The sequence below is a fragment of the Pinus tabuliformis genome, chromosome 7 (genome assembly GCF_031772625.1).
Source record: "Pinus tabuliformis cultivar Carrire ecotype Pingquan chromosome 7, CPIR1, whole genome shotgun sequence".
NCBI classification, from domain to species: Eukaryota; Viridiplantae; Streptophyta; class Pinopsida; order Pinales; family Pinaceae; genus Pinus; species Pinus tabuliformis.
In genome coordinates, this window is record NC_142293.1 from 188,960,102 (window position 1) to 188,987,241 (window position 27,140).

Consider the following 27,140-nt stretch of genomic DNA (forward strand, 5'->3'; position numbering starts at 1 on the left):
CCCAGCGATATAGCTTTGAGGACAAAACTTCCACAGGGAGAGGCTATGTTATGAATTATATTCATAACAATTAGATAATTAAAATAAATATTATTTAAGTTAAATAGTCATTAAATTAAGTGAAAAGGCATGTCTAAAAGACATGCCCATTCACGAAAGGTTACCTAATGAGGTATAAAAGCAGGGTCCTCATTGTACACTCAAATCATCTTATACATTTTATATATAATAATAAATTACATTATTCAATACATGTGTGTATTTTATATTAAAATCTACAAGCTATCAATTTTCTTGCTCCAGCCATAGTTTTTATGCTACAGATTATGTTTGCAGGTTGAAAAGGACCTTATAAGGTCTCAAACAAGCTCCTAGATCTTGTTATGCCCGTCTAGACAGGTACTTGCAGAAACAAAGAAGAGGAAATGTTCATAGCAACCTTTATGTAAGGGTAGAACAAAACAGCTTGACTATCATCGAAGTATATGTCGATGACATCATCTTTGGTAGCGAGGATGACAGGTTGAGTAAGAAGTTTGCTTGAGACATGCAGAGTGAGTTTGAGATGTCATTACTTGGTGAGTTGGCTTTCTTCTTGGGACTTCAAATATGTCAGGAAGAAGAGGACATCTTCATCTATAAAACCAAGTACATTAAAGAAATGTTGAAAAAGTTCCAAATGGAAGACAGCAAACCAATTGGCACTCCAATGGAAATTGGTTGCAAGTTGAGAATCGATGATATATCTAAGGATGCAAATCAAAGAATGTATAGGTCAATGATCTCAACACACACCCTACATGTGCCAATGTGGCCCTCTGGAGGGTTAGGACCCCATATAGGGCGACCAAACCCAAGATGGAGACCATCTACAATCCTGCATAAGATCCAATGCGTTCCCTAGCCATCCAATACAACAAGTCATTAGAGAAATAGAGTAAATGAGCTTACCAACCATGGACCACAAGTGGGGGGCTTCATAATCGCCTCCCCTTCCATAATGGGCCTCGAGATATGCCAATGTCTCCCAAACTCCAAATGGGGTTAACCAAATATCCTATTAAGTGGTTTCTACTTCTAAAGGAGATAATATGTTCAAGGTACATCCTTTAATAGGTGGTGGCATGTGATAGAGAGGCGAATGATGTAGGAGATGAGAAGGGGCAACCCTAGGCCACACACTGGGGTGCAATGATAGCTAATAAAAGGAAATCCCAAACTTGGGTTTATAATATATAGGAGGGAGCAATCGTGGTACATGAGGTGCCCCAACGTTGATTTTTCCACCCTTCTTTATATGCTTTTTGCCTTTTTATGATTTTTCTTTGCTTGACTGCTTGGGGCTCAAGGGGTAAGAGCATGATGTAAGAAATGTAACAGTGGATACCCTTGTTTAAGGTAGGGCAATTCATTGCCCACCAGGGGTTGGGACAATCATGGGTTCTTATTTGATGAAGGAGGCTCATAGAACCTGTAGGAACTGGGGTGATGGACATGATGATGTGGTAGAGCTCATTATCATCAACAAATTCATCTCTTATAGCAATTGAATGATCTTTATTACCTATTGTTCTAAGATCTATTTGTAGATCGCATGTTTTATGTTATTCTCGGGTATATAATAAGATAATGTTAGAATAGATAGATGCATGTGTTTGATTGTTTAAATTAGATCATTTTAGTTAAAGACATTTTAAGGTAGGGCGATTCATTGCCAACTAGGGGTTGGGACAATCATGGGTTCCTATTTGATGAAGAAAGCTCATAGAACCTATAGGAACTGGGGTGATGGACATGATGATGCGGTAGAGCTCATTATCATCAACGAATTCATATCTTATAGCAATCGAATGATCTTTATTACCTGTTGTTCTAAGATATCTTTGTAGATCGCATGTTTTATGTTATTCCCGGGTATATATTAAGATAATGTTAGAATAGATAGATGCATGTGTTTGATTGTTTAAATTAGATCATTTTAGTTAAAGACATTCCCCATTATATTTTATATCAAACCCAACATCATCATCATATCAATCCTTTCTGGGAAACTGATCCCATTATCCCCAGTCAAAGCCACCATATCAAACGGAAAAGGAGTTGCTTCTAAGGTCTGGACCGGATGGTTAACCCCCATGTTGTTGCAACGAAATTCTGAGGCTTCAACAAGCCCAGGGATGCCCCTTCTCATCCCCTACTTCATTCACCTCTCTATAACATACCACCACATTTTAAATGATGTACCGTGAACATATTATCCCGTTGGGAAGGAGAAAACACCTAATAGGATACTTGGTTAACCCCATTTGGAGTTTGGAAGACATTGGCACATCTCGAAGCCCATTATGGAAGGGCAAGGCATTATGAAGCCCTGCACTTGTGGTCCATGGTTGGTAAGCTCATTTTCTTTATTTCTCTAATGACTTGTTGTAATGGAAGGCTAGGGGACGCATTGGATCTTATGCAAAGATTGCAGATGGTCTCCATCTTGGATTTGGTCTCCTTATACGCAGTCATAACCCTCCATAGGGCCACATTGGCACATGTAGGGTGTGTGTTGAGAGTCATGGGCCTGCACAATATTAGACAGCACTCCATGGATCGCCGAGGATGTTCAAAGATTGCTCAAGATTCACCTATTGGACAAGGAAGATGCACCTGATTCACCTTTGCCCAGTCGGCCCCACAGATGTTCCATCCAGTTGGCAGTTGATCTGACTTGTAGGATGATGTGACATCACCTACACCATCATCAGAGCCCTTACAAATGATCTACGGGGCATCTTCGACTCATTTGAAGACCCATGAGGTTATTATTGTGCCCCCCACACACACAAAGAGCACCACATGCTTATTGTGTGGAGAACAAGGGGCCAACCCCTATCCATCACTTTTGAGGGTCATATTCTTCATTATGGCACCTATGGACCTCATCAAGCCTCTTGGAGGGCCCTACGACATGTATTATTTATCATCTAACCACTTAAGAGGTTTATTATTTCATTTGTGAGCTAGTTTGGTGGGTTTGTTACCAAAAGTTAGGTTATTAGCACATTATTTTATTTTTGGGGCTTAAGTCAGCCTAGGAGACTAATTCGAACTCCTCATTAATGTATAAATAGTAAATACAAGTGAGATGAATTCATTTGCTCATCATCACTTTGGATTGGATCTCTTCTCCCTCTTGAGAATTTCACACCCTTTCTTGGAGGATAAATTGGAGCTTTATGGATAGATTTTAATATTTGGGTTTGGTTTATCTTATCTTGGAGCTTCTCTACTGTCAAATTGTGGATGGTTGGATATGTTCTATTACATGTAAGTACATGTTTTTCATGTTATTCTTGTTTTACTTTGTCATATACATTGGATTGGGACTTTTGTTATTTTTAGGGCTAATTGTTGCATGCATTTATTGCTTAAATTGTAGAATTTCGTCTCTATATGGCATCTCTCAATGTATAGGCCATGTAATTTGAATGAAATTTCCTAGGGATGATTCTATTAACGAATTCATCTTGATAAGCCATAACCTTTTGCAAGTCTAAGTATAAAAGTTGTAAGGTTGCCTCCCCTTTGCCCTAGAAGGCTAGCAAGGTATTCTTAAGGCCTCCTTGACTAAGAAACAAAGTCCTCATTCATATTTATCATAGACTCCATTCTCCCAAGACTAAGGCACTAATCTACCAAGAGGCGGTCACCCAAAATCAATTTTTTCACCTTTTCATATGTCTAACCAAGTTGGGTCGCCTAGGGCATCATTATCTCGACAAAATAGTCCTCCAAAAAGTTCGATCTCCTAGCCTCCCCTGAGTGGGTGTGTCCTCAAGACCTCCTCCAATTTTGAAACTATTTCAACGGTGGAGTTGTGGGAAAAGCCAAGCCCTAGGTCTAACATCAAACTTTGCCTTGGTATCCCCAAGGCTAGTGCTTCATAGGATCAATTTAACGCCTTTAAGTGAAAATCCTTTCTTTGAACCTTTCCCCCTCCTTGTCAAGGTTAAGAATATTGTTAGTTGCTAAACTCTTACCCCATAACCTAGGTTGGGTCCACTTGCTCCCGTGTGGTCCCATTCCTTTGAAAAGACAATTCTTTCAAGAACCATTTGAGATGCCAATTTCGATAAGGATTTTAGGTATTGGGAAACTCTCTCACAAGTCATATTCCCTAAACCTAACCCTCAAGTCCTCCCATCCTTCTCTTAGAAGACATTGTACCTTGCTTAGAAAGCAAGTAAGCTCTATTCTTCAACCTCTTCTGGAATGGGATTATCGATGTCACTTCACATCCATTTGTTGATTCGTCTTTCACCAGTGACTTCCTTATATCGGGTCTCCTCCCATCGGTGAAATTCCATAAAGAGTAGGGAGTCTTAGATGAGGTGATAGTGGGCTAAGTATCCATTGTTGCTCTTGGCCTAAAGGTTATCCCCTTTAGGTCCCCTGCTAGTTTAAGCGGTAATAATGTCAACCCATGCAGCATTAGAAGATGCCCCGCTTTATTGACCAAAATGACATGGCAAATCATAGCTTTTAGAGTTTGGATCATCTTTGTTGGATTCTCCTCATCGAGTCCATTCCAGCGGTATGAGGCATGCCACGATGTTAAAATTGGCAACTACGGACAAATTTCACTTTGGACAACTCATTTGATGGAGATGATGATTGCATTGAATTTCTCTTTTTGAGAGGACCAAAATCAACCTAAAGATCACCAAATTTGGACAACGGAAAATATGTTTTTGAGGTCAAGCCCACACGTGCAAATTGTCAAGGTCGGCCTCATCATTGTGTAGGCTCATGAAGCCAATGGACATGTCTCTTGAGCCCCAACAACCTGTATAAATATAAGAGACCTCAAGCCTCATTTGGCATCATCAAATCACAAACATTCTTCTCTGTCCTTCTTTGATTGTTTCGTACAGCTTATTGGGCATATCTATTCTCTCACGTGTTGCAAGAAAGACGAATTTCAGGACCAATTACATGGCCGAAATTTCAGAACTTTGTTATAGGTTTCACCACTGTTGACCAAGCACTTTGACCAAGTTTCATTGCGATTTTTGGGTCAATTTTGTTTTTGCAAGGTCGCATTGATTGGCACAAGAATCGAGGTATTATGGGCACATTCACGAGGCTTTCCACAGATTTGACCACAGACTTCAAGTGCATAATTTGTACAGGTTTGACTTGGAGGTCTTTCAAGACCTTTGGATATGTTTGTCACCACTATTTTCAACAATGACAGGATACCTAGTTTCGATGAATTGTTGGCTAGATGCACTCAAGAAGAGACTAGGATAATGGAGAGAGACAAGCCTTCAAATGGAAATGAACCTATTGCTTTCTTCGCTCACGCAAAGAAGAAAAATTATATTGGTCCAAGGAGATAGGGTCAAGGATTCAAGAAAAGAAGAAAATGAAGGTGCTACAATTGCAACAAGTTCAATCACTATGCAAAAGAATGCCCTCACAAAAAGAATTCTCCAAGGGATTATGACAAAAACAACCACATCAATTTCAAAGGCAATGGCAATCAAAGGAACAACAAGTTCAATAACAAAGGAAAGAGGAATGCTCCTGCTACTCGAAATGGAAATGGTCGAATTCCCAAAAGGATGAGAAATGGCAGGTGTGATGAAAGTAATGTTGTGGAAAAACGAGATGGATTTTATCTTATCTCTGCTCTATCTATTGCTTCTCATCCGGATACCATGGTTCATTGGTTGATTGATAGTGGAGCCTCAAGGCACTTCACTGGGTACAAGGAGGCCCTCTCAAATTAGGTTGAAAATAAGACTAATTTGAAAATCATACTTGGAGATAATGCCACCTACCGCATGAAAGGGATAAGTATTGTCACTCTTTACTTGAATCAAATTCAAACCATTCATCTACAAGAAATATTGTATGTGCCTGATTTGAAGAAGAACCTAGTGTCTATCTCTACGATGGAAAACAAAGGCTTCAAGGTAGCATTCATTGATGGAAAGTATTTGGCAAAGACACCCTAAAATGCATTTACACTTGCATTTAGGGTTGATGGTCTCTATCAATGTGGAGGAAGTCCTTTGGGAGCTTTGGCAAGTGATACCTCTCTACAATCTGAGTTATGACACCGAAGGTTCATCCACTTACATTACAAAGCCTTACTTGGGGTAAGGAAGATGGTCATAAGTATGATCGAGTTCAATATGAACCATGAAGGTGTTTGTTAGGATTGTGCAAATGGGAAACATACAAATGGGCAATTCCCTTCTAGCGAAATAAAAACTACTGATATTCTTCAATTGGTCCATTCTAATCTATCTAGTATGTTGCCCATAACATCGTTGGGATGATATTTATATTATGTAATCTTTGTGGATGAGTTCTCACGCAAAACATGGATCTATTTCTTAAAGAAGAAGGTTGAAGTGTTCAAATGGTTTCGTTTTTTCAAAGCATTGGTGGAAAATCAAACAGGGAAGAAGATCAAGATATTGAGGACCGACAATGGAACTGAATATGAATCAAATGAATTCAATGACTTTTGCAGAGAAGTTGGCATTAAGAGAGAGACAATTGTTCCGTACACTCCTAAGCAAAATGGTATTGCTAAAAGGAAGAATCGAACGTGCCATGCTCCATGATCAAGGTCTACCGAAGTTCTTATGGGGAGAAGTTGTCAACACTGCCTTATATGTTCAAAATAGGAGCCTGCATCAAGCATTGGTTTACAAGACACCCGAGGAAGTTTTCACTAGAAAGAAACCTGATGTTTCTCATTTTAGAATTTTTGGTTGTCCCGTGTACTTTCATGTGCCTAAAGAGAAAATAAGCAAGTTGGAAGCATTTGGGAAGAAAGGCATATTCATCAGCTACAGTGAAAATTCGAAAGCATATAGAATCTATGTACCTAGTCAAAGAGATGTGGAAGTAAGTCGTGATGTCACCTTTGATGAAGATACTGCCCATGGGAAAGCCAAAGATCTCCCTATCCCAAGGACAATGATGATGCTACGGAAAACAAGATGAACCTCCAACAAATGAGCCTATGCTCGATATTGATGGTATTGATCCACCTCCTGGTGATCCCTCTACCTCAAGGAAAAGACCACTATGGCTCAAAGATAATCTTGAAGATGTTGAAAGCTAAGTTGCAGGAAACGCAGGTACAAGGTCCGTTTCCGTACGGAAACGAAACGGAAACGCGTTTCCGCGTACCGTACGGCCTGGAAACGCGTTTCCGCGTACCGTACGGCCTGGAAACGCGTTTCCGGCCGTACGGCCACGTTTCCCGAAACGGAAACTTGGCCGTACGGCCGGAAACGCGTTTCCAGGCTGTCTGTGCCACGTTTCCCCAAAAAAACACTTTTTTTTTTATTTTATTTTATTTTTTAATTTGTTTTTAATTTTTTTTTAGGGTTTCCAGGTAGTAAATGTGATGTAAATTTAATCTTAATGTTTAAATGTTTATGTAAGTAAATGTATCATTCATGCTTTATGATTGCACATATATATAATAATAATTTTTGAATATTTTTAATATATATATATTATTATATATATTCGCGTTTCCCCGTTTCCAAAATTTGGGGAGGTCGCGTTTCGTTTCGCTTCCCCGTTTCGTTTCGCTTCCGCGTTTCCCCGTTTCGTGCAACTTAGGTTGAAAGACATACTGCTCCTAGAAGGAGATTTCAAGAAAGTAAGAAGCTGAATAGGTATCAAGGGTATCTGGTTGCTACGAGTACTATCATTCAAGTTGAACCATGCATGTTCGAAGAAGTTGTAAAACACCAAGTGTTGAAGGATGCGATGAACGAGGAATACGAGTCAATCATGAAGAATGATGTCTGGGACGTGGTGCCTAGACCTAAGGACAACATTGTGATCAACTCAAAATGGATTTACAAAATTAAACATGGAATTGATGGGAGTGCTAAAAAATACAAGGCCAACTTCATTGCTCGAGGTTTCTATCAAAAGGAAGGAGTGGACTATGACAAGATATTTGCACTAGATGCCTGATATACCACTATCCAATCTATTACTGCTCCTGCCAATAAAGGATGGAGCCTACAACAAATGGACGTCAAGACTAATTTCTTATATGGCTCGCTTAAGGAGGAAGTCTACTTGGAACAACCTCTAGGGTTTGAAATACAAGATCAAAGGACACATGTATGCAGGTTGAAGAAAGCTCTCTATAGGTTGAAGCAAGCCCCTAGGGCTTGGTACAAGAGAACTGATAGCTATCTTATGAAGCTGGGATTTACGAGGAGCTATGTTGATCCAAACTTATACTTCAAGGTTGAAAAGGACTTGCCTCTCATTTTGGTCGTTTATGTTGATGATCTCTTTCTAACTGGTGCAAACCCTTTCATTTATCAATGCAAGAGGGAGTTGACTTCCGAGTTCGAGATGGACGACCTAGGACTAATGCACTATTTCCTAGGTCTGGACGTCTAGCAAAAGTAAAGCAAGATTTTCCTTGAAGGAAAATACATTGTGAAGCTGCTAGAGAGATGTGGGATGGTGGATTGCAAGTTTGTGTCTACCACAATGGAACTCAACTTCAAAAATATATGTGGAAGTGCTAGTGGGCTCGAATTGGTAAACCCTCATAAATATAGACAACTTGTGGGGGCCCTGATGTTCTTGGTAAACTCTCGATCAAACATATGCTTTGCTGTGAATACTTTGAGTCAGTTTATGGTTGAGCCTCATCACATACATTTGATTGCTACTAAGAATCTCTTGAGATATATCCGTGGCACAATCAACTATGGCTTGAGATACAATGCAGGGAATTTGAGCCTACATGGATATACTGATGTTGACTAGGTTGGTAATGTGGTAGATAGAAAGAGCATGTCAAAATGTTATTTCTCATTGGGATCTGCTTCGATTTCTTGGATGTGTAGGAAGCAGAAATCAGTTGCTTTAAGCACCACCAAGGCCAAATATATTGCTGCAAGTATGCCCTGTTGTGAAGTTGTCTAGTTGAGGAAGCTCTTCAGTGAGCTATTTGAGCATGTGTTGGATACCACCGTCATCTATTGCAACAACCAAAGTGGGATTCGCCTTTCAAAGCATCTCGTGTTCCACGACCGCTTCAAGCACATCGATATCAAGTACCACCTTATTTGAGATATGGTACAACGGGGATCAATAAGGCTCCAACACATCAAGACTGATAAGTAGGTTGCAAACATCCTCACAAAGCCCTTAGGGAAGGTCAAATTCCTAGCCTTCCGAGAGAGACTTGGGGTACTTCTTGGAGCTATGAGCGACCATAGGGTGAGTGGTTCACCTTCCCCTATGATTTATGACACGTGTGTAGGGTGAGTGGTTCACCTTCCCCTACGATTGATGATATATGCATAGGATGAGTGGTTCACCTTCTCTTACGGATGCCCTAGCATACATCCTACAAATGTAGTTCGAGACTCATGGACCTCTCATCTGATCAATGAGTTGGGAAAAGTGGATAGGGACCATAGCACTACAAATGGATGCATTGTGTACTCTCGTACTCCCTATGTCTAGGATGCATGGTGTTCAACAACTTGATCTGGGATCAAGTCGGATTGGGGTTACACCCCTAGACTGACTTTCATCAGTGGAGAGTGGTAATGTCTTGTGTGTTGAGAAATCTAGGGCATCAATAGATAGGTCATTTCTCTACTTATGATAATTGCTTATGATTGTCTTTTAAATTCTTGATTATGATCTTCTCTTCTTGAGTTATTATTATGTTCTTTTCATCAAGACAATTACCAATTCATGAACAATAATGAGACAAGAGACACAGTGTATAGGTTGTCAGCCAATGCCAAAACCTCTCACTCTTTGAGAGGAAAACCCAAACAAATTCTTCTTATAGAACCTTCAATTGACGAATACCAGGACCATGACAAAGACCCTTGACACTAGGGCCCTTCCAAGACCAAGTCACTAGCTTCCTCTTCACCCTTGGATCAATGTTTCCCTTCTTCTCGCTCTTCTCAGCGTCCTTCTAGGTCTGCCTTCTCCTTGAGAGAGACTCAAATAGCCTTCTCCTTGAAAGAAACTCTTCTCTTTCTAACTTGGTTTCCTTTAGCGAAGATTTTACCCAAACAAGATCACTTTTTATGTGACTGCAATCTTTTTTCCGCCTCTTGATAACTTCGAATCTGCTACCTTCGCACGCGAGAGGGTAAACTTACCCCAAAACAGTCCTATGATGACCCTCTCCTTCGCTATTCTTCTTTCATTCTTCGTTGGATTTAAGGATTTTTCTAAGATGATTTGTGCACTTGATGTTGGAGACTTGCTTCACCGAATTGATTGCCTCCAAATGAGGTCAAGCATTGGTATAAATAGTCGTTGATCATTGTTTAGGCTGACATGATCCCTTGGAGTAGGCTGACTTCATCTTCTAGATTTATCCCTTCGTTGTAGGCCCACTTGAGTGAGGACTAGTGACAAGGTCTTGGAGGGTAACTTACAAAACAATTTTGACTCTTTACAATGTGTAACATGCCTTCATTACATGACAATGACTCTTTAGAATTTTATGACTAGATGACAATATCCCTAAGGGCTCTCAATGGGAGCCTTAACTAAAATAAAATCTCTTGGTCAAGAAACGCATGATGCATACATTACAATAATCTTATTTTTCTTCTTTACATCTTTCACATAAAAATCACAATTACATGTCATTATGAAGACCAAACCTAGTTACACTTTTCAACACTCCCTCTTAACTAGGGAGGTATTGATAATGGTACTTGGTCATTCTCAATCTGGAGAATTTCTCATAAGAAGAATTGAATTGGTAACCCATTTGTTCAGCAACATATCAACCAACATTGTCACATAGCAAAGCCTTGACTAACAACTCTATCTCTCCACAAGTTCTGAGCACAATGTTGTGAGACCAATGATTTATAGACACTCTCATCATTGTCCCTCCCGGAACATACCCCACCCAGGTTCTCAAGGTGTGTTATCAACACTATTCTTATCTTGGATTCGTAGTCCTCAAAGAATATTGGTCCTCTATGACTACTCTTATCTTGGATGCCCTATATCATCCTCAAAGAGCATCGGATGCTAAATGATTACCCAGTCCTCCATTTTGTCTTCCCAAGTGAAGACCAAAATGATGTGTCTATCCCTCTCAATTAGGGAGGACATATCAATTCCAATAAAGGAATGTGCTAATTCCTACAAAAGGAATGTACCTAAGCTTGCTCTTGGCTTAGGAATTTCCAAGTTTCTTCCAAGTAAGAAGCTTGTTTCCAGGCTTCCTCTTAATTAGGGACCTACAGCAAGTCCTCAGGTGGAGATGATGGGACAACCAACTACTTGAAGAACTCCCATGAGTAAGTCATGTCACCACTCCTTTCATCAGAAAGTGATCCATCAGTCGACATTTGGCCTTGCTTCATGTCATGTTGCCTTCTATGGAAGGATCTTACATGGTCCTCTAGGAAGACATCCATAGTTCTTCCTTTGGCAGTCCTGCATAAGCCCATCCAAATACTTGTTCAAAAATAAGATATGAACACTTAGGTCATAATTACCCCTGTGATGGTCTTTCATGATGACATCTTCCTGTAGGCATCAACATCCTGCATACATGTGGACACATCTCCTAAAGACATGTATTGTCAAGGGTCTCCATATTTTCCAAACTTCCATCAGAGTCTTCATACCTTTCTGGTAGATATCATAGTCAAATCTTCTTGGACTTTAGGATGTTGATTGCCTTTACTATTGTTGCATATTCCACAATCTCTTCCTTCCTTTTGTCACACATTTCATTCCCAGGAGGCTAGGAGCTTTCAATAAAAGTTCCTCAATTGTAGTCAACCACCTCATACTCCATATGAGGTCATATTATGTTGATTTCATCTAGTAAATATGTGACCCATGCATTCTTGCATCCCTTTGAGGGAGGAGATCCTTTCTTTGATCATGCCTCTCAGGATAGAGCAGTGATCCATGTTGCCTGCAACAATATGAGATGACTTCCATAATATCACATGTAAGCATACATACCTTATATTTCCTTTGGGTCATCCAGACTATCAATAGCTTCCTTTGAATGAAGGAGCTTCATTCCCTTGATCTACTTCATTGTTATGTCATCATACCATCATCCCATGAATTATTGATGAAACATTTTCTTCCCCTCATGATCGGTGAACCTTCCACTGAATATTCCATCAGAGAATCTTGAGGATCTTGCCCATCCTGCAGATGTTACCTTTTGACTAATGTATGATGAGCCTTGTCCTAGATGACTTCTTCCTTTTCCCATAAGTATCACCTAAGCTTTCAATGAGGGTTTCCAAGAGCTATATCCTACATAGTAGACTGCCATAGATTTTGTTTCAGACATCCTTCATGTTGCCTATGTCACGAGCTCTTCTATCTGATGTCAATTTTCTAGTATGATGCATACTACTTATTTACAATGCTTCTTACCTATAATTTACACAACAGAAGAGTACCTTTTAGTGAAGGAGATTATCTCAGTCATAGTAGAGATCTCTCACTTCCTCCTAAGGCTTCTTCGTCTCAGGTTCTTCCACTTCTTCGGTAATCTGGGCTTCTTCCTTATTTCTCTTGTTATTGTCCCTTTTAAGTTTAGGACAATCTCTTTTGGGCCCTCACTTCCCTTTCATGTATTTAGCAAGTGCTTGAGTATCTTCTTTGGGAGGTCGGGTTATTGACCCTGTTAGCACTTGAAATTTCACCTCAGGCTGAAAAGGCAAATCTCAAAGCTACATCAAACCATTCAGCCTCGTAGCTAGCCCTACGAGGCAGGAGAAGGCTCTCTCCGGTCAAACTCGGTGGATTTTTCAATAGGATGAGCTGACCAATTAGAAACACTGATATTAGTCTAGTAAACTGATAAGGAGGGTTGATTTAAAGTTTTTGGGGTTTTTGGTGGCAATTGGAGGGAGTGCAATTCAGGGTGCGGGGATTGAGCTCAGGTTTTGCAGGTGGGTCTTTGGGGCAAGGTAGGAGTTTGTGCTGATGCCTTTAGCTGAGATGGATGATCAAGGAAGAAAAAAGAGAAGCTAAAGAGGGCAAACAATGACTTTGAATCCTCTCTAGACAGTGGAAAACATAAACATTAAACAAATTTGAAAGCTGAGCATGGCAAGCATGAATTCAAACTTTATCACTTCATTTGTTTAATAAGCTGCAGTAAAGAAAGAGATGGAACACATAAACACACTTACAATTACAATAAGAGAACACACCATCAACACAAGAGTCCACAAGAATCCCAACGATGTCTGCAAAACCCTGGTCTTCCTTTTCCTCAAATTGCAGAGATACAAGTAAAATATACAATAGGAGCTTCTCCCTCAAGAGTCCAACCATGAAGGCATAATATAGATGATCTAACTCCTTTCCCCACCTCTAGGGGTCGTGCTCAGCTTCCTAGGAGCTGTTTCAACTAATTCTAAACTGAGCACTAGATAATAGGCAGTCAAAACAACTTGCCTCTAAAACTTAGGAAACCTATCCATGCATTAAATATTTACCATTTACATCAAAGAATCTTCTAGAAGTGATGAAGGAGAGTAAAAGTATCTAAGTGCCATGAAAATTACACAAAAATCCATCATTTACATGCCTCAAAAGTCAACCAAGATGAAAACAGTGTTTTGCTGGCCGAACTGGTCAAAACAGGCAAATTTCCCTGACAGGTCGCGCACATTCACAGCTCTGTTTGAGGGCCTTCCCGGTGTCCAAATCAGGTGCAAGATAGCTCGTTGGAAAGGTCTGCGAGTCTACTTTCCAACCCCACCGGAATTTTTGAATTTGGAGTTGATTTGACCCCTCAAAAGTCATTTCTCCCAAGACAGCTTTCTGCAACTCAAAATAGGGGCAGAAAGTCAAAATTTGCATGTATTTTGAGCTTTTGGAAGCCCAAATCTCCATAAAATCTGAAACCCATCCATAGGCAAGTGTATTTTTGCATGACAATTCCAAAAATGCAAAGTTTTCCCCGTTCTGAGTTGCCCCCATGTAGGGTCGCGCGCGGGGTGAGACCCGTCAAATGGCCAAAACCTGTAAAATTCCCAAAAATGCCAAAAATGCTTCAAAACTCTCAAAATTTCTTGGGTTTGCTGCTAGGAGGATGCTAATGAGTATCATGGTGAGTGAGAGAGGCCTCAGCCAAGATACGGAGCGGGTTGGTCTTCTTCTTCCTCTTGCGGGCCTCGGACAACCTCCTCTGGAATATCTTCATCTTTGCTTTGCAAACATGCATCCTCGCCCAGTAATGATTCTTCATGTTCCGTAGCAGTCTCTTGTCCTGGTTGGCCTTCTCCAACAGCCTCTCCAAGTGTGCATTCACACGGATAAGCATGGATTCCCTCTCCTTGGGCAGCAAGTCACCGGGCCTCCTACGGTTGATGACTCGGTCACTTCGAATCCTCCACAGCTCATCCAACTCTTTCTCATCCTCAAGTTGCTTGTTGCGCTGCTCAAGATAGTTTATTGTCCATTGGGCCATGTCGAGCTTCTGCTGTAACAAGCGGTTTTCTGCCTCTCTCTGTCGGATGATCTCATGCAAATCTGAAGTGGGGGAGCGAGCATCAAGATCAATGATGTCAACCTGTGTGTCACCGGCTCTCTCCTCCTCTGTCATGGGCTGTTTGCCCTCCCGTACTGCTGATGGAGAACGCGAGGCCCCTTCCACCTGGTGTGGAGATAACACTCGCTGACCTGTAGATGATGATGGCGAGACCCCTTCCACCTGCTGTGGAGATAGTACTCGCCGAGCTGCTGCAAACAAGGCCCTCGAGCCTTTCTGATAAGTGAGCTGAGGTGAGGAAGCAACATGTCTCGGAACAGTGATCTCAGGCTGGTGTGACGGACCTCCCTCCTCATAAATGGCCTCTGGCTCTGGCTCTGGCTGTGGTGGCACTGTAAAGAACTCATGAGAAATGAAGTCTGCCCATGGAATGCCCTGCTGACTCAACTGATGGGAAACAATGAGCTGGATGAGACCATGATGGCACAAACTCCTATACTGCTGAGCTGGGGACCGCCTCTGAAACACGGACACCATCCTCTGAATGTCCTGGAAGAAGAAAACCGGGATGTTCATCATCCTCACTCGGGTAAAGTGCATCAACAGGCGAATGTGATAAGAGAAGACCTGTGAAAATCTCCCCTCGCATGTGAAGTAATGCATGATAAGCCGCATGATCGGAGCATACTCCCCCCGGAGGAATCTGAAAGGAAAGACCCCCGACAAGTGGCTCATGAATGCTGGCCTGACATATGGCTCAAAATAAACATAATCCAGCATTTTGCGCTTGGGCCACACCTCACCCACATTTGGTATCCCGGTAGCCTCTGAAATCACCTCCGGAGATAGCACAAAATTCACCCCTGCAAGAGTGACCTGCCCATCCTGAAGGTGCAAAACAAATAAGTGGGCCAACTCCCTGTGGTGCTGAATCTGGGCAAGCCTCTCACAGAACTGAAAACATGACATATAACGGAAACAATTCACTGCCATAGGACAGGCCTGCAACTCTGCCAAAGAGGTGGGCTCCTCTCTTTTATGATGACCACCTTTGCCACCCCTACGAGGCCTCCGCTGTACCTCAACCTCTGTGGAAGAAGACCGGTCATCACCTTGCTCATAGGTTTCAGTGTTTGACATGGTGCTTTTGAGCAAAGTGGAGAAAATAGATAAAGTAGACTGCTGCCCTTGCCTGCAAAAATGCTGAGTTGTATGCTGTTTTCAAGGGGAACAAAATCATGAAGGAAATGTTAGGGGAGGGGATTTTTCATAAGGAAAGGGAAACATATAAAAATAGGGAATTTCTAAGGGACAATTCACAAACTGTCAAACATACACTCTCATCTTAATCACCGAGAAATCATTTGCAAAGAAATGTTTTTATTAGGGAAACATGGATGATAATAACCAAGGGAAAGGATATACATGCTCAACAGGGGGTAAGGGACAGCATGTATAACAGGGGTATGGGGCAGCATAGATCACTAGCATCAACAACTTGCTCTTTGATTTTGTCTTTTGACTGTACATTTGATGCTAAGGGAAACAAGGGATTCTTTTACATTTGTCATAGGGGAAGGAGGGCTTTATTTACATTTTTGTCAAAAGGGGAAAAGGGATTTCATTGACAACTTCAAAAGGGAAAAGAGTTGTATTGAAACAAGGATATTAGGGGATAGAAGGGAAAAGGGAAAACAGGGTTTGGTTTTGGGAGACACAGCAACATTATTTTGGTAATGAATACTCAAAGCAATATGTCTTTTTGATAAATATACACAGCTGCATTGTCTTTGTTTTTGCTTTGAATATACACAGCAATATGTTCTCTGTTTTGTAATGACTATGCACAGCCATATTGCCTTTCTCTTAGTTTTGTCATTTTGCCATCATATTGCCTTTTTCTTTTTGCACATCATTTTGTTTTTCTTGCATAGAAATTTGTTCTTTTGTTGTGTGTGTTTTTATATCACAATGGAGGGTATTAGGGTTTTGGGAATATGTTTAGGGAGGGATAGGGTTTGACATTTGGAGATGGGAAAATTTTAATTTCTTTGCAAATGACATATGATAGAGATGTATAATGACAATTGCGAAATCAATGGGAAAAAATGGAGGGAATATAAATGGGAATAAAAACCTTGAAAAAACACCAACCCTAGCACTATGCCTACATGAACAAGCAATAACTAAAATCCATTTCTCTTTACATTCTTGGTAGCAAAAATATATATAAGCACAAGCCCAACATCCTTGATTCAAGCATCCAACACGTTAAAAGACCCTACCTCGATTGATTTGGCAAGCACGAGGGCGATTGAGCAAATTTTGAAGCGGTTTTGTGAGTGACAGGTTGACGGGTCGCGCACAGGCTTTGACAGGTCGCGCACGGGCTGACAGGTCGCGCCCGTTATGTTTTTACACTGCGGAGAGGCGCCTGACAGGTCGCGCACCGCCCAACAGGTCGCGCACAGTCCCTGACAGGTCGCGCACCTGAAAAACGACCAATTTCTCTGCACTTCGCCTTCGTTCGCCTCTTCGCCCTATCTCTTTGCCTTGCAAGCTCTTAGATGCACAATGAGGGTGTTTTAGAGGGAATTTGACTGTTTATAGGCCCAATTTGAAAAAATTTACTTACCAAACCCACTTTCTAATGTTTTGTTTTGGCATTCACTTTAACACTGATTTGAGTTTTCTTTGTCCTGAATTTGGCTCTTTGAGTGCTTTAACTCCGTTCTTTTTGCAGGTAGACCATTTGATGGACTCTGGCGAGAAGACCAGGGCTATTGCCGACATTTTGAAGAATTTTTGAAATTTCCTTAATTTTTGCAAAATTGACATGACCTTGGCTTTAAAAACAGGGTATTTAAATCCAAGGTATAAATGAGCTGTACCTGATGAAAATATCAATGAAACATATTTACATACCTCCTTCTGGCTTGCTGGGGACTCATGGACTTTTGACTCATGACATTGCAAAGACTTTTGACCGAAACCCTAGACCTAAGACTTTCGACTTCAAGACAAAGCAAAACAAATGTGACACAAGCTCATTAACTGATATGACCTGATCCAGCAAAGCCAAGAAGGGAACAAGGACCAGCTCCTCCATCAGTTTTATGGCATGCCTAACGAAATGCAAAACTGACATTGATGAGACACCTACCTATGCATAATGCAAAGAGCTTTTGATCACCGATGGAGGGCATCATGACCGACACTAACAGACCCCTTGATGTGATCCATGACTTCATTCTCAATAAGATTTAGGTCTGTTCTTTTCCTCCATGCAAGAAAAATCGAAGCCCCAACTAATTTGTTGCTCTCCTTGCAAAAAGACATTTTGATAGATTCATATGAAGTCATATACTTACTTGAGTAGATGTTTCTCTCTCCACTTGCTTCCTCCTTAATCTTGATAGTGATATAGATAGTAGAAGACTACTTCTTGGTAGATTCTTTTCTACAAGAGTAATCCTTGATCTCTTTGAGAGAGAGATTACTTTGATGGAGTTCTTCAAAGGGTAAACCTTTGTTTTAATGATAGAGAGTTTACTTCACAAACTCTTTTGAAGATGATGACAATGTTCTTCGATCTGGCATTCCTTGGTCTTTGAAAAAGCTTCCACTCCTTGGATGATGGATGAGAGATGATCTCGCAAATGCTTCTAGGGTTTTTCTGCTTCTTCCTTGATGATGATTCCAAGAGTCTTGCTGAAGTAGATTTCTTTGATCTAGGGTTTTAGTAGGATGTCTATCTTAAAATTTCGCTTTGGTATTCTTTATCTCGCTTTGATCCCTTTCTTGAAACTCGATCCTTGTGTGTCTCCTTGATTAGATGACCCTCCTTGACTTTAGCACCTTAGCTTTGATACCATGCTGAGAAATCTTGGGCATCAATAGATAGGTGATTTCTCTACTTATGATAATTTCTTGTGATAGTCTTTTTACTTCTTGATTATGATCTTCTCTTTTTGAGTTATTATTGTGTTCTTTTCATCAAGACAATTACCAATTCATGAACAATAATGAGACAAGAGACACAATTTATAGGTTGTCATCCAGGGCCAAAACCTCTCACCCTTTGAGAGAAAACCCCAAACAAATTCTTCTTATAGAACCTTCAATTGACGAATACCAAGACCATGACAAAGACCCTTGACGCTAGAGCCCTCCCAAGTCCAAGTCGCTAGCTTCCTCTTCACCCTTGGATCAACATTACCCTTCTTCTCGCTCTTCTCGGCTTCCTTCTTGTAGGTTTGCGGCCCTTTAGAAACCCTAGATTTGATTTGGCTTCTCAAATAGCCTTCTCCTTGAGAGAGACTCTTCTCTTTCTAACTCGGCTTCCTTTAGCGAAGATTTTACTCAAACAAGATCACCTTTTATGTGACTACAATCTTTCGGCCTCCTCTTGACAACTTCACATTTGCTACCTTCGCACGTGAGAGCGTAAACATAGCCCAGTACAGTCCTCCAAAGATGACCCTCTCCTTCGTTATTCTTCCTTCCTTCTTCACTAGCTTTAAGGCTTTTTCTTAGATGATTTGCACACTTGATGTTGGAGACTTGCTTCACTAAATTGATTGCCTCCAAATGACGCACTAGTATATGTAGTCGTTTGTCTATCCCTTCATTGTAGGCAAACTTGAGTGAGGGCTAGTGACAAGGTCTTTGAGGGTAACTTACAAAACAATTTTGACTCTTTACAATGTGTAACATGCCTTCATTACATGACAATGACTATTTAGAATTTTATGACTAGATGGCAATATCCCTAAGGGCTCTCAATGGGAGCCTTAAATAAAATAAAATATCTTGCTCATGAAACCCATGATGCAAGCATTACAATAATTTTATTTTTCTTCTTTAATTCTTTTACATAAAAATCACAATTACATGTCATTATGAAGACCGAACCTAGTTACACTTTTCAACATTGTGAACCACTCTCGATTAATTCTTCTCCATTATCTATATCAGTGTTCAGCAAAGTAGAGACAAGATGCAGAGAGGATGGTATGATGATGGATGGATTGATAGGTGGAATTCTCCCTAGTAGAGAGGTAGTGTTAAAATTGGCAACTAGGGATAAATTCCACTTTGGACAGCTCATTTGATGGAGATGATGATTGCATTGAATTCTTCTTTTCGAGAGGACTAAAATCGACCTAAAGATCATCAAATTTGGACAAGGGAAAATATGTTTTTGAGGTCAAGCCCACACATGAGAAAATTGTCAAGGTTGGCCTCATCATCATGTAGGCTCATGAAGCCCAATGGACATCTCTCTTGAGCCCCTACGGCTTGTCTAAATATAAGAGACCTCAACCCTCATTTGGCATCATCTCATCACACACATTCTTCTCTCTCCTTTGATTTGTCCATATAGCGTATTGGGTACATCTATTCTCTCACATGTGTGGCAAGAAGGACAAATTTAAGGACAAGATTACAGGGTTGAAATTTTAGAACTCTGTTGCCAGTTTGACCAACATTGACCAAGCACTTTGACCAACAGTTTGACTGTGATTTTTGGGCCAGAATTTTGTTTTTGGAAAGCCGCATTGGTTGGCACAGGAACTGAGGTATTCTGGGCACACTGACCAACACTGGCCGAAGAGTTGACCACAGACTACAAGCGCAAAATATAACCAAGTTTGACCATTGATTAAGTAACTATTTTAGGATGAATTTGACCACTTTAGAAAGCTAAGTTTGACTTCCTTTGACCGAGCTCCAAAGAGTATTGTTTGTTGTCGCATTGACCATCGTTGACTTTTTGGTTAGGGTTGTAGACTATAGTAGAGAATTTTAGATTTGACAAGGTTGTTTTGACTTTAATCGGGTAAGTCAATTTTGACTTTTGTAATCTATCTCTCTGTTGAACATTTGAAATAATAAGAAGAATTGATCAAAGGGTTTTCCCCATCTTGGGGTTTTTCCTTGACATCCGTCAAATCTGGTGTTCTCTTGTCTTGGCTTGTCTTTTGTGTTTTCTTATTCATGTTCTTTCTATAGTTACTGTCAATGGGATTTATGGTTAAAGTGATTGCTATTGGAAAATTAAATTGGAAATTGTCATTGGGCTACTAAAAGAACATTGAAGTAATTGTGCAAAGCATAGAAAATACCATTGTTAACTAATATTAACATGGTATCAGAGCCGAGGTGAAAACAAAGCCCAAGCAAGAGAGAGAAAAGCAATCACTAAGAGAGATCTATTGGACAAGTACCCATGGCATCTACATCTTACTTCAAGACCACGGACAAGCTCAATGATAAATTTGACAAATTCAGTAACATCAGAAGACACACAAGATATCTCAAAAGTAATTTTTCAAGAAAGTAAAAAAGGCAATAAAAAATATGCAAAGGGAAATTGACAAAATCACCACTGACAAAAATAAAGAAATTTCTCGACTTAAGGACCACAGTGAAAAATTACTAACACAAATTAAGAAGCTTAAGAAGGACAAAAAGTCGTTGGAAAATAAGGTACAATAGCTTATTGAGAAGGAAGCATAGTAAGAAATTCAAGTCGAAGAAAATGGAATGAATATCGATCTAGTGAATATCACAACTCAAGAAGACAAGTCCGTTAAAGAAAACACACACTTGGATGTTGAGACAACGACAATTCACTTAGAAGGTGAAAAATATCATCTCCTAAATGTCTTTGAAAATAATGGCTCTAGCAGGCATCAAGGTCTCAGAGCTTTTCAAAGAGCCAGTAAAGTATCAAAGATTAAACTTGCTCATAATTGCCAATTATCCAATGTGCAGCTTCCTTACATTCACGGGACAACTGACAAGATTGCTCATATTCTTAGAAAGAATAGATTTTATGCTACCTTCAAACCCCTTAATACCTTTAGGAATTCCCTTAAGATCTGTCAAGGACCCTGTAAACCCTAAAGACATGAAAGGGGTCTACTTCATCCCTTGTTCTAGTGGGATTTCCTACATTGGGGAAACTAGTCGCACCATTAACCAAAGAATTCAAGAGCATAATACAGACATCAAGCACAATTGTTCTCGTTCGTCAGCTTTAGCTGAACGTGCGAATAAATCCAAACACCATGTTTGTATTGAGGATTCTCAGGTCATCGCAAGGGTTGATCAATTCCATCATAGGAAACTAAGAGAAGTCGTTCAGATTGAGAAGCATGCTATTAATCTAAACAGAGACAATGGCTAGAAACTCAGTAGGAGCTGGATTCCCACCCTATCTTATTTATTTTATTTTATTAATTTTTTTAATTGAGTTTTTGTTATTACTATTATTATTTTATTTGTTTATTTATAATTATTATTTCTTTGACTTCACTACTAAAATATTCACTGATATTTTAATATAAAAACATTTATAACTAATTGTTTAAAAATATTAAACGTATTTTTAAAAACTAATAGTTAAATAATATTAAGCTTAATCCTAATTATTAATATCCATATATATATTTCTCATTTTATAATTATATATTAATTTAATTCAATTCAATTTAATACAAAAAAAATAAAAATAATAACTGATTAATTAATCAATTATTTCAACAACTAATTCCTAGCATCTAACTCCTAACAGCTAGTTCCCAATAGCTAACTCTGGAACCTAATGCATCTCTACCATTTAAACTTCTGGATAGATTGATTTTTTCACCTTTGCCCCGAGGATGAAACACATTAGATGGTTTGAAACGTCGACCATAACATAATGATGTGATTAATTCGAAAGACAATCTCATAATCACAATGAAAATTCCAGGTGAAGATTTTGTAACCACCTCAACGACATCAGAACTTGAAGTAATTTAGAATCTTGCCACACACATGATAAGGGAAAGATAAACCAAAGAACTCCTTATCTACATTTGATTCACAAGAGCAGACAACTCAATCAATCTACGAATCTATATCACTCAAAACATAAACAACAAACTTATGTTCCAAAGAACTTCGAAGTTTTCACAATTCAATCCGATGATAACAATTCATCACAAGTTTCCAAACACTACAAGATTCCACAGAAGATTGATCTAGGATGGTCAAATCCCTTCTCAATTTGACAATTTTACTTATCGCTCAAAGGATCGTATCATCTTGTATCCATGAAGATGATAGTTTTGAGACAAGAAGACACTCGAAACAGGGAAAGTGATAATGCTCTTTCATTAGTAAGCTTTGAGGACAAAGCTTTTTGAAGAGGAAGGCAATGTTATAGATATAATTTATATAAAAATAATAAAAATGAAAACAATAATAAACATAAATAATGATTAGTTAACTAGTAGTTAATAAGGAAGAGGCATGTCTCTAAGGACATGATTGTACGTGAAAAGGTAACCTTCCTAGGGTATATAAGCAGGCCTTAACCCTCATTGTAATCATCTCATATCTCACTTTTATTCAAATATTCCTATATAATATATTATTTGTCCCCATGATGGACATTCTTATATAACAGATATTTTGAGTATTCCGCTTCCTATATGAACTTTGTTCATTACATCTGTAGCGTTGCGAAATCTAAGGACCAAATGAAGAAAGAGAGAAGGAAAGGGTCTTAGAAGCCCTAATAAAATCTGGAACTCTATAGGTGTAGGAATGCTCAAACATATCCTTGAGCATGGAGAACTCGAAAAATTTCAAGTGCAACTTTAGTGGTCAATAGGTTCCTTTTGATGAAATGGAGCATCAAGTGCTCAAGAACCAAGTCATGGCTAATGAAGAGGCTACAGCTCATGCTAGGCTTTTTCCCATGCATTATCTTATGTCTCGACCATCTTTTGCATTTTAACTTTTCTTTTTCTTTACTTGTGGCCATCTTATGTTTTTTCCTAAGTTATTGGATCCGGCAGAGGCAAGAGGAATATTGTTGGATCCACAGATCTGAAATGGACCCGGATACGATATGCTAAAAATACGGCGAAAATACGTATTTGATAAATATACGGTTTTGGAAACAGAAAATTTTTGCAGGATACAGATCCCGCTGGTGGCTGCCGGAAACGGTGATATGGTCACCGAAAAGTCAGCAAAAAGCAGATATTTTTTATGTTTCAATTGTCAGTTTAGGTTTAGATATTATATTTTAATGTGTATATTATAATGTGGTCGCCGTCTATGTCATACCCTGCTCCGCTTTTGTCCACATTCACCCTTTTTGTCTGCATTCGCAAGTCGGCCCCTCCTACACAGTGCAGAGTTTCATTTGTTCTGGGCTCACAGCCGACCCCTCAAGCACACCTTTATTTGTCCCGGGCTCACCGCCGGTCCCTCCTGCATGCAGCACGCAGCACTTCTTGTCACACTGCTGGCCCCTCTGCACGTAGCACCGCGACACTTCTATTCACGCTGTTGGCCCCCCTACACGCAGCACAGTGCACGCAGCACTATTCACCCCCGGACATAGTCGCAGTCAATCAGCACACAGTCGCCGGGTTTGGGTTGTCTTTAGTCGCAGTTTCACAAGGTATTTAAATTTTTAATATTCATTAGACTATGTATTTAATTTAAATTTATGTAGGGGATAATAATAAATATATATTTTGTACCAATGTTTAATATTCATTTGTTGTGATATATAATATATATTATATAATATATTATATATATAATAAATAATATATATTATGTACAAATATAAATTTAATTACAAATGTCAAATATAAATTATGTAATATATAATATATATTATATACAAATGTCAAATATAAATAAATTTAATTCATTATAATTTATAATATTTCATATTTACAATATTTAGTAATTTATATTAACATTTGCATATTTAAATTTTAATGTATTTAAATTTAATTTTAATGTATTTACTATTTAGGGTGCAATGCTATTTAAATTTAAATTTATATTTTAATGTATTTACAATTTAATTTTTAATTGTTTATTGATAATTTGATTTTTAATATATTATAATTTGACTTTTATATACAGTTGCAACTTGCAAGTAACCAATAGTCATAATGGAACCATCACAAGATTCACAACATGAGCATAGTGAAGGGGAAATCATCAAAACAGGCCCAAAATCTCCTCTATGGCAGTACGTGGAGATTATTGGAAAAAATCCCGAAGGTGGTTCATTTAAGTGGAAGTGCAATGAATGCCAAGATATAAAAAATGGCTCATATACTAGAGTGAAAGCCCATCTAACAGGTCAAACTAACACAGGGGTGCAAGTATGCATGGGGCCAAAAGATGCAAATGGCAAACCTGGCCAAGGTTTGAGTCCTGGAAAAATGAAATTCTATGCATCTTTGCAAGAAGATGCTGATAGGAAGCTTGCTAAGGGAAAAACCCTGTGCAAAGCTCTACAAATAGACCTCCATTGCCATCTAAGCCTGCTGCCACATCTAATAAAAGGGCCACTTTAGGCCCTCTTGAAGCGTGTTTCAATAATCAAGGTAGAGATATAGCTGATGAACATGTAGCTCGTTGCATCTATGCAAATGGGCTAACATTCAATTTGGTGTGTTTCCCTTACTGGCAACAAACGATTAAGGCAGTTAATGAAGCGCCAAAAGGGTACAAAAGCCCTGGATATGAAAAGGTCCGCACTACTTTGTTGGCATCAGAGATACAATCCGTGGATAGACAGCTATAGGCAATCCGGGATACATGGGTAGAAACAAGGGTGTCCATCATTTCTGATGGATGGAGAGACCAAAGAAATCGTCAATTAATTAATGTTGTCGCAGTATGCCCCCAAGGGGCAATGTTTTTGAAGGCTGTTGATTGCAGTGGAATAGAGAAAGATGCATCTTTCATATCCACAATTCTTATTGAGGCAATAGAAAGTGTCGGGCCACATAATGTTGTCCAAGTCATTACGGACAACACACAGATTTGTAAAGTTGCAGGTTTGATTGTGGAGGGTCGATATGATCACATCTTTTGGACTCCACGTGCAGTACATTCATTGAACCTTATGCTTGCCAAGATTGGTGAGACTGAATGAATTAATGAAATATATGTAGCATCAAAAGAAATCCAAATGTTCATAACAAATCATTCAATGTCCCAAGCCATTTATTGGGGTTTTGCAAAGTTGGAGCTACTGAAGGTACTTTTTTTAATCAATACTATTTGTATTAGAAATTCTTATTTTTAATTACAAATTTATATATGGTTTCTTATTTGAGATTTGACTTTTTGAAACTTGTAGGTTACTGAAACTCGTTTTGCCTCCCACACTCTTGTCATAAAGAGACTTGTGGAGGTGAGACAAGCACTACAAGCAATGGTCATTGACCCTCTTTGGGAATCATGGAGGACTTCCACTTCTGATAGAGGGCAAAAAATTAAGTCCATCATTCTTGATGATGCATGGTGGGACAAGGTTCAATATCTTCTTTGGTTCACTGAACCAATCTTGACCTTGATCAGGGCATTTGATACAGATACACCTTGCTTGGGTGAAGTTTATGAAAACATTGACAGTATGTTGGAGAGGATAAGAGAAATTATCAGGGCAAGTGAAAATGACCCTTATGAAACATTCTATTATTTAGTGAAGGAAATAGTTACAGAAAGGTGGAACAAAATGACCACGCCATTACACCTTCTCGCATATGCATTGCACCCTAAATACTATCATTCTAAAATTTTGTCTTTACCTGGTAGAACAACACCAAACAAAGATTCTGAAGTGGTACAAGGATACAAGACAGCCTTGAAGAAAATTTATAGAGATATGGGAGTTGCAATGGAAGTCCGCCAAGAATTTGGAGGGTTTGTACAGTGTACTAGTAGCTTTTCAGATCCAGTAGCTATGGACGATCGAGGACATCTTGACCCTATTACTTGGTGGGGCTTCCATGGTGGGGATAGCATTCATCTCTCTACTCTAGCCACCAGGTTGTTATCACAGGTTGCTAGTTCCTCATCAGCTGAGAGAAATTGGAGTACATATGACTTCATCCATTCAGTGAAGCGGAACAGGTTGGGAGCGACAAAGGCTGAGGACCTTGTTTATGTTCATTCCAACCTCCGTCTTCTATCACATGTTGAACTAGAGTATAAAAAAGGTCCAAGCAGTATGTGGGATGTGGAGCCTGAGATCTCTGACTTGAACCTGACACTGAATGCCATGACTCACCTCAACCTACTTGAGGATATTGTTCCACCACCAGTCCAGCCTACTGATGCAACTTCCTACATTCCAGGACCCCCATCATCTATTCATGATGTAGAGTTGCAATATGCAGAAGATATAGATCCATTTGATGATCTATAAATGTATTTACTATTATCATTTATGATATTATGAATCATGATCCTTTTTGTTACTTTGTATGAGGGACAATGCACCATTTCAATGTTTCAATTTTCATATTTATCATTCAATGCTCTAAAAGTGTTTGATGGTTTCATGGAGTATTTGATTTTTTAGCTCTAAGGTGTTTTTTAAAATTATATTTATATATATATATATATATTGTACGTGACGTATCCTTGTTGTATCCGGATCTTAGATTTTCAAAAAACTAGCTTATCCGGATCCGGATCCGTATCCATATCCGAATCCTGGTAACTTTGGTTTTTTCATTCTTTTAGTTGCATCAAACCTCTAGGGCAATGTTTCCTGGCCCTA

The 27,140-nt window shown here is 39.3% G+C and overlaps 1 protein-coding gene across 2 annotated transcripts in view; it reads right to left on the bottom strand.

Moving 5' to 3' along the window:
• LOC149246492 (protein HASTY 1-like) overlaps window positions 1-27,140 on the bottom strand; it is a 330,616-nt gene that overhangs the window by 30,015 nt on the left and 273,461 nt on the right. The window lies entirely within an intron of this gene.